The 15301-nt window shown below is 46.7% G+C and overlaps 1 protein-coding gene across 3 annotated transcripts in view; it reads left to right on the plus strand.

Moving 5' to 3' along the window:
* twf2 (twinfilin actin binding protein 2) overlaps positions 1 to 15301 on the plus strand; it is a 146913-nt gene that overhangs the window by 83090 nt on the left and 48522 nt on the right. The gene's annotated exons all lie outside the window — the stretch shown is intronic.

Consider the following 15301-nt stretch of genomic DNA (forward strand, 5'->3'; position numbering starts at 1 on the left):
GCAGGGCGCCATTGACTGCACGCATGTGGCTTTGCGGGCACCTCTTGAGCATGCCGAGGAGTACCGCAACCGGAAGGGCTACCATTCCCTCAATGTACAGCTGGTGTGTGACCACAGGCAGCGCATCCTAGCTGTCAATGCCCGCTTTCCAGGCAGCAGCCACGATGCCTTTATCCTGCGACAGACAACTGTGGCTGACATGTTCCAGGCACAGCCTCCCCCAAGAGGATGGCTTATCGGGGACAAAGGCTATCCTTTGTGTACCTGGCTCATGACCCCGCTCCGCGCGCCCACGACCCCTGCTGAAGAGGCATACAACGAGAGCCATCAAGCGACGAGGAACCTCATAGGACAAACAATCGGCGTGCTCAAGCAACGGTTCCGCTGTCTCGATCGCTCCGGGGGAGCCCTCCAGTATTCGCAGGACCGAGTCTCCCAATTCGTTGTCGTTTGCTGCATGCTGCACAACCTGGCTATCCGCAGGACTCGGGCACTGCCACCTCACGTTGGACCACCACCTCAGGAGGAGGAGCAGGAGGAGCATGACGAGGACGAGGAGTACCAGCCCAGGAGGGACGCACAAGGTCCAAGGGCCGCCCGTCGGTGGCTTATTGAACGTCACTTCTAGGCCCTCTGTCAGGGAATGGCTTGTGCCAATGATAGAACATGATTGCAGCCGCTCCGCAAGCCCTCAGCCGGTTAAGGCAACAAACACTTCAAAGATCAACCATGGACAATGTGAATAAATAAAATGCTTTATTGTACAAACTCTGGGCCCTTCCCACATGAAAACCAAAAACAGACGAAACCCCCAAAAAACACTCAAACACATTACTCGCTCCCACAACCTGGAGAGGATTAACAAAAGAGGGCAACTAAAATGGCCGTCATTCGCGGCCTACGTCAAAAACAAACATCACATCATCGGCCTTCAAAAAACAAACATCCAATTCTCGGCCTCAAGAAACAAACACAAATGGCCACACATTCGACTATTTGGCCCGCTAGGGCGATGCCTTGGCCATCTTTGGGTGGCCCCTGCCCGCCCTGCTGCTCCGCCTCAAAGTAAGGCCATTGGCTGCTGCAAGGCTGGGGGCAGGCTCCTGAGGGGCACATGTTGTGACGGCAGATGCCCTTGGGGGTCGGCCTAGTCGAGGTCTGGCCGTCGAGCGGGCGGCTGTTGATTGCTGCAGCTGTGGCTGGCCAGCATCAGTCGCTGCAGCAGCTCCTGGCAGCTCCACTGGGGGAGTGGCAGTGGCGGCTGGAGGAATGGCGGCAAGCTGGCGGATGGCAGGCGCTCGCTGGTCGCCTGAGACACTGGCACTCGCCCGGGCCAGCACTGCAGCATGCGCACCAATCTGCCGAGGGACAGACTGCTGTGCTGCTGCAGCGCGCCGGGTGCCCTGGCGATGCCTGGCTGACAGCGAGTGTGGCAGCAGTGAGTGCCCGTGTTGACCTGTTCACTGACCGCAGCAGAGCAGCCAGTGACTGGACGGCACCACTAATCACCTGGCCAGTCGCTGACACATCTGCCCGGTATTCCGCCCGACTGGTGGCCTCTAAGGGCCCGAACTCGGCCACACTCCAAGAGAGGGAATCGATGGACTCAGGCAACCGTGCCACTGCCGCCATGAGCTCCGTGTGCCGGCGCTCCGAGTCCGCGGACAAGTCTTCGAGGCGTTCCATCTCCTCGGCGAAGAGCATCTCCTGACTGGAGGTTGGACTCTCCCTCTGGGGAGAAGGCCGCCGAGCTGGCCGACCCTTCCTGCGTTGCTGGAGGCCGCTGGGCCCAGCAATTGGACTCCCCACCCCCCCCCCTCTGGGGAGAAGGCCGCCGAGCTTCCACCCCCCTCCCGCCTTTCTGCAGCACGCAGGTCCCAGGAGCTCCCCTCCCCTTCGACACTTCCGCCACGCTGCCCTCCAGGGAAGACGTGTCCCCTACATTGGCCTGGGTGGCCGCGGCTGAGGGTTCCCCTGATGGGCCGCCTTCCTCTTGCTCCTCCTCCTGCTCCTCCTCGGAGGGTCTGTCACTGGCAAGTTGAGGGACCTCCTCGTGACCATCTGAAAGCAGGAAGGCACAAGAGTAGCTTTAGAGTGAGGAGAGGGCGTCAGTGCGGGATGCATGAGTGGTGGCATTCAGCGCATTGGTCGGACAGTGGCAAAGGATGTAGATCTGATGCGCAAGTGGGACGAGAGAGGTGCAAAAGGTGATGTCCTTACCATTGCTGCCCAGAACAGGGTCGGCATCTCCACATGCAACGGGCCCAATCACCCGGCCACCCATGAGGCGCTCCACGCGATGTTGCAGGTCGGTGAGTGGCTGGATATGGGGTCGTCCTCCCCCGGTCGCAGTCCGGCTCTTGCGATTATTCGCCAGCTTGGCCTGCAAGAGAAAGGACGGCCTCTAAGTACAGTGTGTCACCGTGATCTTGTGTGCACTGCCTCCCATGGTGGAATAGCCTGGCCAGTGTGTCGCCATGATCTGGTGTGCACTGCCTCCCATGGTGGAATAGCCTGGCCAGTGTGTCGCCATGATCTTGTGTACACTGCCTCCCATGGTGGAATAGCCTGGCCAGTGTGTCGCCATGATCTGGTGTGCACTGCCTCCCATGGTGGAATAGCTTGGCCAGTGTGTTCAGTGCAGAATGTGCAATTGATGCTCATGCCTGTGCCATAGCTGCTGGATGAAGGCTGGCCATTAGAGCTTTCAGGTCCCTTTGCCCATAATGTGAGGTGCACATGCAAGGATGAGGAGGTCATTGGAAAGGGTACTCACCCTGACAATGCGTGTGAGGTCATTTAACTTTTTGCGGCATTGGGCACCGGTCCTGGGGACGTCGCTGTTGGCTGACAGCTTGCTGGCGACATGCCTCCAGGCTCTCCTGTAGACGCGGACCGTCGCCTTCTTGCCATTGTCCGGGTACAAAACATGGCGCCTCTTCTCCACAGCAGCAAGCAGCACACTCAGATCACGCTCTGAGAAGCGCTGCGCACGTTCATGGGCCTTCTCCATGTCTTCAGGCGCTATTTGGGTCCAGCAGCAATGTTCAGGCCTAGCTGGAGGGCTCCACTATCCAGGGCGTGGCAGCAGACACAGTCGACCCTTCCCCCTTAAGAGCTGGCCGGCGCCAGGGTGTCTGCTGTCAGTCACGAGATGGCCGCACTTGCGCTGCGCCCGGCCTCGGCGCTATCGATCACCACCTCCGGCTTAGCGCCCAAAGAGAGGCGTCCAGCAGCAGTTTTAGCGCTCGCCCGAACTAGTAGGGCGAAGCTAATGAATATCGGAGAAGTGGCCTAGATTTGGCGGCGGCCGCAAACTTTAGCGGACGCCCCACTTTAGCGCCCCAAAAGTGGCGTCAATGAATTTCTAGGCCAGAGACTTAAAAAAAAAAAAAAAAAATAGCCTCTGTAGACTGCTGTAGTGTGCTGTTTAAGTAGACTCTGTAGACTGTTTGCTGTAGTGCGCTGTTTAAATAGATTCTTTGCTGAGTAAATAAACTTTGCTGTAAAATAGTTTGCTGTGAGTCCTGCTGTAAGTCCCGCCCCGCTTCCAACTCATTGGCTGACATAGTGGTGTCGACACCCAGTTGAAGCTTTTGAAGGATCAAAAAATTACTGAAATTCAGGATTTGTATAAGATTCTATAATTTACGCAACTCTGCTGCCCTATATTTCAACATTCCCAAGGCTGAAATTCCAGAAAGGTTTCATTATCTGTCTGTACAGCAAATAGCTTTCAAGCAGACCTTAGCTAGTAACAAAATTGTATTGTTACTCATTAAAAATAGGCCACAGAAATATCCAGAGTACTTTGGGGTTTCTTAGCAAAACATTACATGTTAGAATGTTGCAAATGACTATTTCATCCCCAAGACTAATGTGTATTGGGCACTTTCTGTGGAGTCATGCAACTTTTCTTTTAGACATAGTCTGTAAAACAGCTTTAGAATTCTATGTAGAAAGTAACTGATTCCTGGGAGTAACTATCTACAATGACAGATTTCCAAAAGTGACTACATGGCTGTATTCTAATTGTGAAATTGAGATCTTTGTGAATTCCTTGGCCTGTGGAATTACCCTTTTGTTGGCTTGATACCCGGGTGATTGCAACAGTCGACCCTCCCACTACAGCAATGTAAGAGATTTACTGCAACATCAGTTATCTCTGATCCACTGCCATCGCTTGCAGTTAACGCTAAACTCCATATGTCAGAGATTGGACTGTGGTTCTTTACCACTCCCAGGAAACCGTTTTCAACCAAATGTAAAGCTACAGCTGAGATTAGGTCACTGTCTTAAAATTTCTTCAGATTATCTTTTCTTTTATAATAATATACGTGTGGTTTTCTTTAGCCTCAAATCACCGATGGTGACTGCTAGAACATACACAATGATAGAACCATAGCAGTTTACAGCACAGAAGGAAACCATTTGAGCCATCATGTCTGTCCTAAAGCTAATCCAGCTGCCCCATTGTCTTCCTGTAGCTCTGTATTCAACCAGTTTTCCCTTAAAAGATGGAATGGTTGGATTTGCACCAAAGCTTTCAATCGTTATTTGCAAACAACCCAAACTAACCACTTAACAAATTGATTCCAGTAAACAAAATCTTCTTGAAGTAATTCAGAGGACAGTGATCTCTGACCTCTGCGCTGCCAAATCACATCCTCCAAGCACGACTCTACATGTCCCAGCTACTTCGACCATCCCACTTCGGAATCGGATGTTTGTCACTGACCAGACTGTTGCCTCTCAACCAGCAGAGTAAAATTATAATGCACCAATTCGTTTTCTTTATTTTAGTTTTGTTATTCTTCAGTTGTTTTTCTTCAATGTACCATTTACTTTCAGTTTGCATTTACTGTAGTCCTTGCGTAGGGGCCCACGAAATACTACTTTTATGAAATAGTAGACAACACTTTTTAAATCCCAGAGCTCAGATTGCAGCTCCAGGTCTCCGAATAAATCAGCTATTGCATTAAGATTAGGTAAATCTTGTTTATTGGAATTTGAAAGTGCAGCCTGCGGTATTTTTAATATGTGAGATGGCACAACAGATTAGAACGTCGTTGTGCCAAGCACTTCTGTCATCTCTGAGATCTGATTTGAAATGTAGCTCACACTGAAAGGGTGAAGATCCCTTTTTTTTGTTACAGTTGTTGATCGAAGTAATGAATTCAGTCAATTCCGATCAAATTGATGATGTGTACTTGCATTGGAAAAGGGCTGTGATTTTGGTACTGAAATAGATTTATAGAAGGAATAGCACAAAACAAGGCCATTTGGCCCATTGTGCTGGTGCTCGCTCTTCAACTGGACCTAGTCTTATCCTATTTTCCTGCCTTTTCCTTGTATCCTTTTATATTCTCTGTCTCAACAGCCACTTGAAAAAGCATTCCATATTCTAATAACCCTCTTGGCAACATAAGAACAGGAGTATGTCATTCAATTCAATTCAATTCAATTTTATTTGTCATATATGCAGCTGACATGTGTACTGCACAATGAAATGTTGATTTTTACGAGTCCTGTTCCATCATTCAATTAGATCATGGCTGATCTGTATCTTAACTCCATCTACCTGCTTTGGTTCTGTATCCCTTAATACCCTTGCCTAACAGAAATCAATCTCAGTTTTGAAATTTTGCTTCCGCCATGGCTCACTTGGTAGCACCCTTGCCTTTGAGTCAGAAGGTTATGGGTTCAAGTCCCACTCCAGAGACTTGAGCACAAAAATCTAGGCTGACACTCCAGTGCAGTACTGAGAGAGTGCTACGCTGTCAGAGGTGCCATCTTTCAGATGAGACGTTAAACCGAGGCCCCGTCTGCTCTCTCGGGTGGACGTAAAAGATCCCATGGCACTATTTTGAAGAAGAGCAGGGGAGTTCTCCCCGGTGTCCTGGCCAATATTTATCCCTCAACCAACATCACTAAAACAGATGATCTGGTCATTATCATATTGCTGTTTGTGGGAGCTTCCTGTGTGGCTGCCGCGTTTCCTACATTACAACAGTGACTTCAAAAGTATTTAATTGGCTGTAAAACGCTTTGGGACGTTCAGTGGTTGTGAAAGGTGCTATATAAATGCAAGTCTTTCTTTCTTTCAATTGAGCCCCAGCCTCAGCAGCTTTTTGGGGCAGAGAGTTCCAGATTTCTTGTGAAAAATCATTTCTTCTAACATCACACTTCACTCTTCCTGTGTTAATCCTGAGTTTATTCTCCCCTGTTACCAATTCACCACCTGTAGTTGGCACTCTGCGTGGAGTTACACAGTAATGCAGTGGGAGTTACATTTCTCTTAGTATAACGGATCATAAAATATGGTGTTTCATTTATGCTTGTGTACAAGTAACTCCCATTTCATGGTTGCCATTGATCAAGAATGTTGCTATACCTAATTATGTCATACCTATTTTATTTTAATGTACATTTCTGCACTGTTATAAATCAAGGATGAGATGCTTCCAGTCTTGCTCTTCAATCCAGGAATCTAACCTCAATTCCCCAATTTCCAATATGCGGGAAATTACTACAGGTAGACTATCCTTTATCCGAACTTCCGAAAACCTCTAAAAACCGAAAGTTTTTTCGTTCAGCGTAAGTCGTGCGCACGACATGACCAGAGTGGCGCACGACTTACGCTGAGCAGGGCAGAGGGTCACAGAGTTCCCTCCTGGGTAGGAGATTGCAGGCCGAGCCGGGCAGTGTGAAGGAGGTACCGGGAGAGTGAACCCAACAATACAGCGGCCCGTCCGATAGCTGCAGCGGCCTGTCCGATATTCTTTTCTCCCACCGCCGACCGACCCCCCCCCCCCCCCGCCGACCCCGACCCCCGACAAATTTCCCAGTCTTATAAAATACCTTCTGAAATTCGAAAAATTCCGAAAACCGAAACTCAGCTGGTCCCAAGGCTTTCGGATAAGGGATAGTGTAACTATTTGGCTTTACCTCTGCATTGTGGGAATATGATGGAATTTATGCTTTATTCGACTGTGGATTTTGATCAGGAATTCGGCGTACTGACTGGTTCCACTGTGAACTAGGTGAAACGGTCACTTCCAGTCTGTTGTATGTTACTGTACATTTGTTGGGAATTGTGCCCTTTTCTCTGTTAATGTGTGTGGCGCAGTTGAAAAAGATGAAAAGAAATGTTGGTGTTGCACATTGAGTGATAATTTCAATTGTATATAGTATTTTAAAGCACATAAATGGAAGCTTTGATGTTTAAAACTATATGTGCATTTGTTTCCTTTTTAATGTGAAGGAGTTGGAACAGGCCTTGTTCCACTATATCTAGGCTACATTACCATAGAAATAAAATAAAATTACAAACCGCAGGAAATAATATACACAAATCAAATTCCTGTTCCAAAGATGTAAATTTAATTTGAAACAGTAGTAATACATTAAAAAAAGGTCCACCAGCCGTAATGTACATTCATCAAACATATTGGGTATAAGTGAGATGAAGGTACACAGACAAATCAAATATGCATCCTGTGGGCTACTTGGGTAGGTAGGAGCGTTTAAAATTGGTAATAACTTAAATATGTGAATAAATTAAAGAGCAATTTAACTTATGAAATTGCGACTAGAAGAAAAATCAGTGAGAGCAACAGAGCAGACAATATCTGACTCCTAAACATGCATGCACACATTCAACATGGCTGCAGTGTGTACCATCTACAAGATGCACTGCAGCAACTCGCCAAGGCTTCTTCGACAGCACCTCCCAAACCCACGACCTCTACCACCTAGAAGGACAAGGACAGCAGGCGCATGGGAACACCACAACCTCTAAGTTCCCCTCCAAGTCACACACCATCCTGACTTGGAAATATATCGCCACTCCTTCATCGTCACTGGGTCAAAATCCTGGAACTCCCTCCCTAACAGCACTGTGGGAGTACCTTCACCACACAGACTGCAGCGGTTCAAGAAGGCGGCTCACCACCACCTTCTCGAGGGCAATTAGGGATGGGCAATAAATGCTGGCCTTGCCAGTGACGCCCACACCCCATGAATGAATAAAAGAAAATCTAAATAAATGGATATGGGTGCGTATACAAATAAGTACTGGTTTCCTGAGGGCAAAACCGCATTCACTGGGTTTATATGGGGAGTAGCTAGTACTCCTACTGAGCATCATGGTGGATAGCACAACTTGCCTTAAAATGCATAAGCGCATTGCCGCCATTCTCCTAACCATGCCCTGGACACCACAGCCTGGATAAATACTGCCGCCCATCAAATGGTGGTTCAGAATCTAAAAATATGTTTTAATGACTATTCAAAAACAATTGAAGACGTAGAGCCATTTCTGATACCAAAGCCTAGATGATACTGTCGGAGATATTAGCAGGTGATGCTTACAATAAATGGGTTTTTCTTGTGTTAAAATAGACAGAGGAATTTCATACAAACCTGTTGAGCACTTGTTTGATAATATCAGCAACAGTAACTCCTAGGCTTAAGGGTGGAAAAAGTTGAATCATACCAGTCAAAGTTTGTATTGTATAATGTTAAAATATGTTATACACCATTCTTAAGTAAATGATGGTGTTAAGTGGGCTAGTGTTCAGTTACAGTTTACTTAAACTTTCTCTTGTCTACGTCACAGCCGTGCACCTACAATGATCTAAATTAGACTGTAAGTTGTGACCTATTCGCCTGTTTATACAGTATGATGACTTCAAAAAGAAAACATCTGCACTTTTACAGTAACTGACTTTGGGGGAAAAAAATCACATTGTCATTGGAAAATGGAAAACTGCTCCATCATATAGCACGACCATCCTTCACCTTGACTAATCCCAGTAATACTGGCAACCTCCAGAGGAAACAAAAATGAGGCAGCCATTAATGAACATTCATGAGCTTCTGGGAAGGAAAATAGGAATTTGAATCACATATGTTCAAAACTATCGTTCTTGAATTTGTTTCAATTTTCTGCCTGCAAGTAAAGTAAATATTATCAGAACTGTGCAACTGAAGTAAAGTCAGGAGAATGGTCCCGTACGCCAGTGCACTATAACATGGATAACTAAGTGAAATGGGGTGATTAAAAAGGCTACGAACAGGGAGTTGTGTTGAAACTCTGAACTGCCCACGCAAGAAATTCGTTGGCCATCCCCACAAGATGAATTCTTGATTCAGTCGTGTTGTTGGGGGTGGTGCCAAGCAGCATGTTGGTTTTGAAGCAAGATGGTATAGCACATTAATGCTCCAAGCTGCCACTTGGCGGTAGTAAGGAGATTTATGTTCAAAGTTACTCCGATGTCCAAGCCATCCTGGTGGAGAATGGTATCAAGCGGAGGCTTCGAACTTTAACACCGGGAGAAGCATAGAAACATAGAAGATAGGAGCAGGAGTAGGCCATTCGGCCCCTCGATCCTGCTCCGCCATTCAATGCGATCATGGCTGATCATCCAAATTCAGTACCCTGTCCCTGCTTTCTCCCCATACCCCTTGATCCCTTTAGCCTTAAGAAATATATCCAACTCCTTCTTGAATATATTTAATGAATTGGCCTCTACTGCCTTCTGTGGTAGAGAATTCCACAGGTTCACCACTCTCTGGGTGAAGAAATTCCTCCTCATTTCTGTCCTAAATGGCTTGCCCCTTATCCTTAGACTGTGACCCCTGGTTCTGGACTCCCCGACCATCGGGAACATCCTTCCTGCATCTAGTCTGTCCAGTCCTGTCAGAATTTTATAAGTTTCAATGAGATCCCCTCTCATTCTTCTAAACTCCAGCGAGTATAAGCCCAATCGACCCAGTCTCTCCTCATATGTCATTCCTGCCATCCCAGGTATCAGTCTAGTGAATCTTCACTGCACTCCTTCCATGGCAAGAACATCCTTCCTCAGATAAGGTGACCAAAACTGCACACAATACTCCAGATGTGGTCTCACCAAGGCCCTGTACAACTGCAGCAAGACATCCTTGTTCCTGTACTCAAACCCACTTGCTACGAAGGCCAACATACCATTTGCCTTCTTAACCACCTGCTGCACCTGCATGCTTAGCTTCAGCGACTGGTGCACAAAGACACCCAGGTCTCGTTGCACTTCCCCTTCTCCCAATCTATTGCCGTTCAGATAATCTGCCTTCCTGTTTTGAAGAAACGAACGAGGAAGCATTTTGGCCAAGTATGCTCCACCTCCTGACAGCCAGTTATACAGTAGTACTGACAAAGTCATGGGAGAACTCTTGGCCAGGGAAATAGTGTGGCCCAAAAAAGGGAGAACTGGAGAAAATATATTGTTTTAAAAGTAAACTTATAGTTGCAATTACTCATGCACAAGTACACACTCCTCGCCCTCATGAACCCATGACATTTTAAAGAGGCGTGCAGCTATCGGGAATCAGAGTGGAACAGAATTTTTTCCAAAACGTAATGGCAAAGATGCGGATGTCTATCTTGCAAAAAGCAAACTACCAGTTTACAGTCAGTAAAGGCAGATGGGAAGAAAGAGAGAGAGAGACAGCGGAATGCTACCCTGGAAATAAAGAACCAAAAACACCACAACACTTTAAAATGTTTACTTGTAATTTGTATTTTTTGGAAGGAGAGTTGTTTTGCTGGATCTGTCTACTGTTCCGACGAGCTTAACAGACGAACTTTCCGTGACTACCATTGCATTTGTTGATTATGTGCTGCATGCTTTCTATGATAAAATATTTCACCTTTTAAAGGAGCTCAAATAAAATTTATGAGCTGAAAGATAACCTTGTTTACGAACAATGACGAACAGGTAAAGACCCTCTGGTCCATCCAGCCTGTCCCGCACAATTATTATACCTTGTGTATCACAATACATACACTCCACCCCACCCAAAACCACGGGATCTCCTGGGAGAGGCGCAAATCCAGGCCAATTTGGGGGGGGAAAACTCTGTGGAAATTCCTCTCCGACCCATCTAGGCGATCGAAACTAGTCCAGGAGATCACTCTGGTCCGAAGACCACCAGCTGACTTTAGGCTGTAAGCTGGATGTGTCCAATTATTTTTGTTTAAAACCAGTTGTCACTCCATTATGCTACAGGAAACTTTGGTTTATCCGGAGGTTGTATGGCCGGAAACTTTGCTCTAACGGCAGAAATCAGCAGCCGTTTTAGTTAGTTTTTTTTTGTTCTCCTAGCATTCTGTTAACAGGCAGGCTCTGGAAAGCGTCTTTGGAGCTTCGCAACAGCTTCAGAGACGCTTCAGGGTACGGGCCGAGTGTTTACGAGCTGTTGCTGAGCAACAGTGTTTGTTGTCAAATACAACGTTGACTTTGCATGTCCGGCACTTTTGATAGATCGGCAACACGCCGGTCCCGGATATCAGAACTTTTCCTGTATTTTATTCGGAGCCTGTAAGTTGCCACCACTTTCTGTGAAGTCTAGTTTCTATTACCATCTACTTCTTTATTAATAAACTGTATCACATAAACAAAAGCTTTCCTTATAGGCAGTCTGGTGAGATGTCCTTAAGGTTCGCACCTGCAACATCCCATGAGTTCCTGATCTCAGCTGGAGAGGAACTTCTCCACAGGGAGGACACTTGCCACCAGTTATAGGTACAGTCACCTTTAAATAATAAACCCTAAACCATGAAACAGATCTGTGTGGCACTTTTTAAATTTTATTTTAAGATCTGGCTAGCATCCCATCTTTACATTATCCTGCAGATGGAAGAATCCAAGCAATGGACTTTTCCATGGCTACCATTAGTGCTACTCTGAGTCAGTCAATAGAAGGCAAACTTTTCAGCATAGACTACATCTCTGCTCAGAAGAGAGAGGGGGCAGTTGATGTATGAAATAATATACAACTTTCAGCACATTATATCCAGTGACTCATTTTAAAATATTTATTTTGATCTTCAAGTGGCGTCACAACCACTTGATGAAGATCTAGGGTCTATGAAGGGAGTCCTGCATTCACCACTTGAAGTGGCATGCCTGAGATCAGCGCAACTGACTGAGTGACTTTTAATGCTGTCATTTTTTTAAAAAAGTTGCTTCAGTCTTTCCTAATAACTTCATCCTCTGTCAGTATTCAGGCTCACATTCTGAAATTTCAGTCTGTGATGTCACCTGTTGCCGGGTGGCCCTTAATTGGCCTGCTGAGCCCGCTGGGCGGGCTTAACAAGGTCAATCAAGGGAAAATCGAGTGGATTGGCCGGACGTCGATGGAGGCGGGACTAAAACCCGAAGGTTGTAGTTCCACCTCCTTCCCAACTGCTGAATGAAAATCCAGCCCATTAACTCTGTTTCTCCCCACCAATGCTGCCTGAGCTGCTGAGTATTTTCCAGCATTTTCTGTTTTTAGCTCACATTTTCTACAAGGCCTGACCGTCTGTCTGCCAGTGATCATAGCTGGACACAAAGGTGATCTGACCAGCGCACAACATATTTTGGGCATGACTTTCTCTGACTTGAGCGCTGTTGCTTTGGCTGTGTAATTTAGTATTCTATTTGCTTTGTTGATTGCTGCCTCACGGTGATCAGGCTTCTTGAGCAACAAGTCTTCTAAAATCCCTGGATCTCTCTCAGCTTCATTCTTGGCTATCTTGACACCATTCATGGCGTACTTATGCTGTCCCCTGACTCCTTGGATAGAAAGAAACGAATGGGAAAACTGAGGTCTAGAAATTGGTTTGGAGGGTCAGTACTGAGTGCAGGGAACAATCCCAGCCCTGGAAGAGGTAGGCACAAGGCACACCTGTTAAACGGCCTTGGGCCTCATTGAAATGATACCGGCGAGCTACAGACACATGCTGGACACCCCCAGGCAGCTCGTCGGTGAATCGGCATTGGATTCCAGGCCGCTGCATCGCCACCAGCGGCCCTCCGGTAGATCCTGGGACAGATCTGAGGAAGCTATCTGGAGAGAAAGGAAGAAAAACTCCCATTTATATAGCGCCTTTCACAACCACCGGACGTCCCAAATGCTTTACAGCCAATGAAGTACTTTTTGAAGTGTAGCCACTGTTTTATTGTAGGAAACGCGGCAGCCAATTTGCGCACAGCAAGCTCCCACAAACAGCAATGTGGTAACGACCAGATAATCTGTTTTAGATGTTGATTGAGGGATAAATATTGTCTAGGACATTAGGACACCTCCCCTGCTCCTCTTCGAAATAGTGCTATGGGATCTTTTACGTCCACCTGGGAGAGCAGACGAGGCCTCGGTTTAACGTCTCATCCGAAAGACGGCACCGCCGACAATGCAGCACTCCCTCAGCACTGTACTGGAATGCCAGCCTAGATTTTTGTGCTTAAGTCTCTGGCGTGGGACTTGAACTCTCAACCTTCTGACTCAGAGGCGAGGGTGCTGCCCACTGAGCCATGCCTGAGGGTGTGGGTGATTTGGAGACTAATGCTTAACAGGTGGTAAACCATGTATTTTTTTGCCTCAGTGGACAGAGGGATGTCACACGAATGAATGTGTTTGCTAATATTGCCAACAGTATTCCTTGGGGGCAAAAGAAAACTGAAGATGATGCTGGTTTTCTCATATTTTGGATAAAAATAAAGTTGAAGGATTCGTGCTGTAGCTTTAATTGCCTTTACAGGGTTATCAGTCTACTGTTTCACTGGATCATCGTACAAACAGAAAGATTGCTTTATATCTCTGCTGATCTCTTTCAAAGCTGCTGTAATTTCAGATGAGGCGATAGGACTTAACTGCACAATGTGGATAAATCTGTTTTGCTTTCCAATCAATCAGGTTTAGCAAGCCAATTCACTTTTCCACATTTGTAGAACAGACATACGAAACAATGGATGTATTTGCCAACTGTATTCAACTTCTTGTAAACTGTATATTTTAGAAATATTTCAGTAATAAGATACTCCGAAGATCTCTACTGCAACATTAGGAGATTGTCAAGCACTGTAAAGATGAATGATTTCCATTCCACTCTGATGAAGAATAGCTTGGATCGTACTTCAACTAATTAGGTCGTTGCAGGGTACATCTTGACATTTGATTGCTTGCCTATAACAACAAGGCTCAATTTCTGGGTAACTAACCGACTCGCTGATATCTGCCTAATTGGCCAAGTTGGGTGTAACTCCTGTAGCTTTCAGCTCCCTTTCCTCGCTGCGGGTTTCAGTGCTCCGGACCTTTTCTGGTCATTGTTAGCAAATGCATGCACTGCTCCTCTGTCATTGCCCACTCCATTCTTGGAACAGTTTCACTTACACCAACTAAGAAGCTTTGGTTACTATAACATAAATCTAACTTTCCCTTGTCTGGTAAACGAGCATGGTTTTGAGGCAGAGGCTAGGGAAGCAAAGGAGACTGGCCATAGGCCAGGAAAGAGTTTACTTTAGTCATTCAATCGCGTTTTAAGTTTGTGCCCAGTGAATGTACTTCATCTGAGTATTACCCGTATCCTTCTCCTTAGGCAGTCCCTCGGAACCGAGGATGACTTGCTTCCACATTAAAAATGAGTTCTCAGGTGACTGATGAGTCCAATGTGGGACCTAGTCTCTGTCACAGGTGGGGCAGACGGTGGTTGAAGGGGCGGGTGGGTGGGGTGCTTGGGTTGACGTGCGCTCCTTGCGCTACTTGTGCTTGGCTTCCGCTTGCTCCCGGCGAAGAGACTCGAGTTATTCGGCACCTTCCCGGATGCTTCTCCTCCACTTTGTGCGGTCCTGGGCCAGGGATTCCCAGGTGTCAGTGGGGATGTTGCACTTTTTCCAAGGAGGCTTCGAGGGTGTCCTTGAAGTGTTTCCTCTGCCCACCTGGGGCTCTCTTGCCGTGTCGGAGCTCAGAGTAGTGCGCTTGTTTTGGGAGTCTCGTATCGGGCATGTAGACAATGTGACCCGTCCATCGGAGCTGATCGATTGTGGTCAAAGCTTCGATGCTGGGAATGTTGGCCTGAGCGAGAACACTGACGTTGGTGCGCCCTTGTTGACAGTAGGCTCCCGAGGTATGGAAAGTGGTCCACGTTGTCCAAGGCCATGTCGTGGATTTTGATAATTGGGGGGCAGTACTGTCTACAGAAATAGTCCAACAAATTAAGCTAGTTGGCACAGAAGAATTTGTATTGGGCTATATACATGTTATACAGTATTTAGAACGTAAAAATGGAGTATATGTGACTGACATATGTCACCTGATATTATGTAACATCACAGTGTGGACAGTTACAACATACAGATTGGTCACATGGGACTGTGACAACCTAGCCACCAGCAGACTCTTCAGCATCTTCATAGCTTCATCTATATACAAGGTTGTTGGTAGCTCTAAAATCAAATTAGCATTTGACTAGTTGGTCCCTGAAGAGATGAGTAACAGT

This window comes from Somniosus microcephalus, chromosome 11, assembly GCF_052327205.1.
Source record: "Somniosus microcephalus isolate GS21.2 chromosome 11, FLI_Smic_1.0, whole genome shotgun sequence".
NCBI lineage: Eukaryota > Metazoa > Chordata > Chondrichthyes > Squaliformes > Somniosidae > Somniosus > Somniosus microcephalus.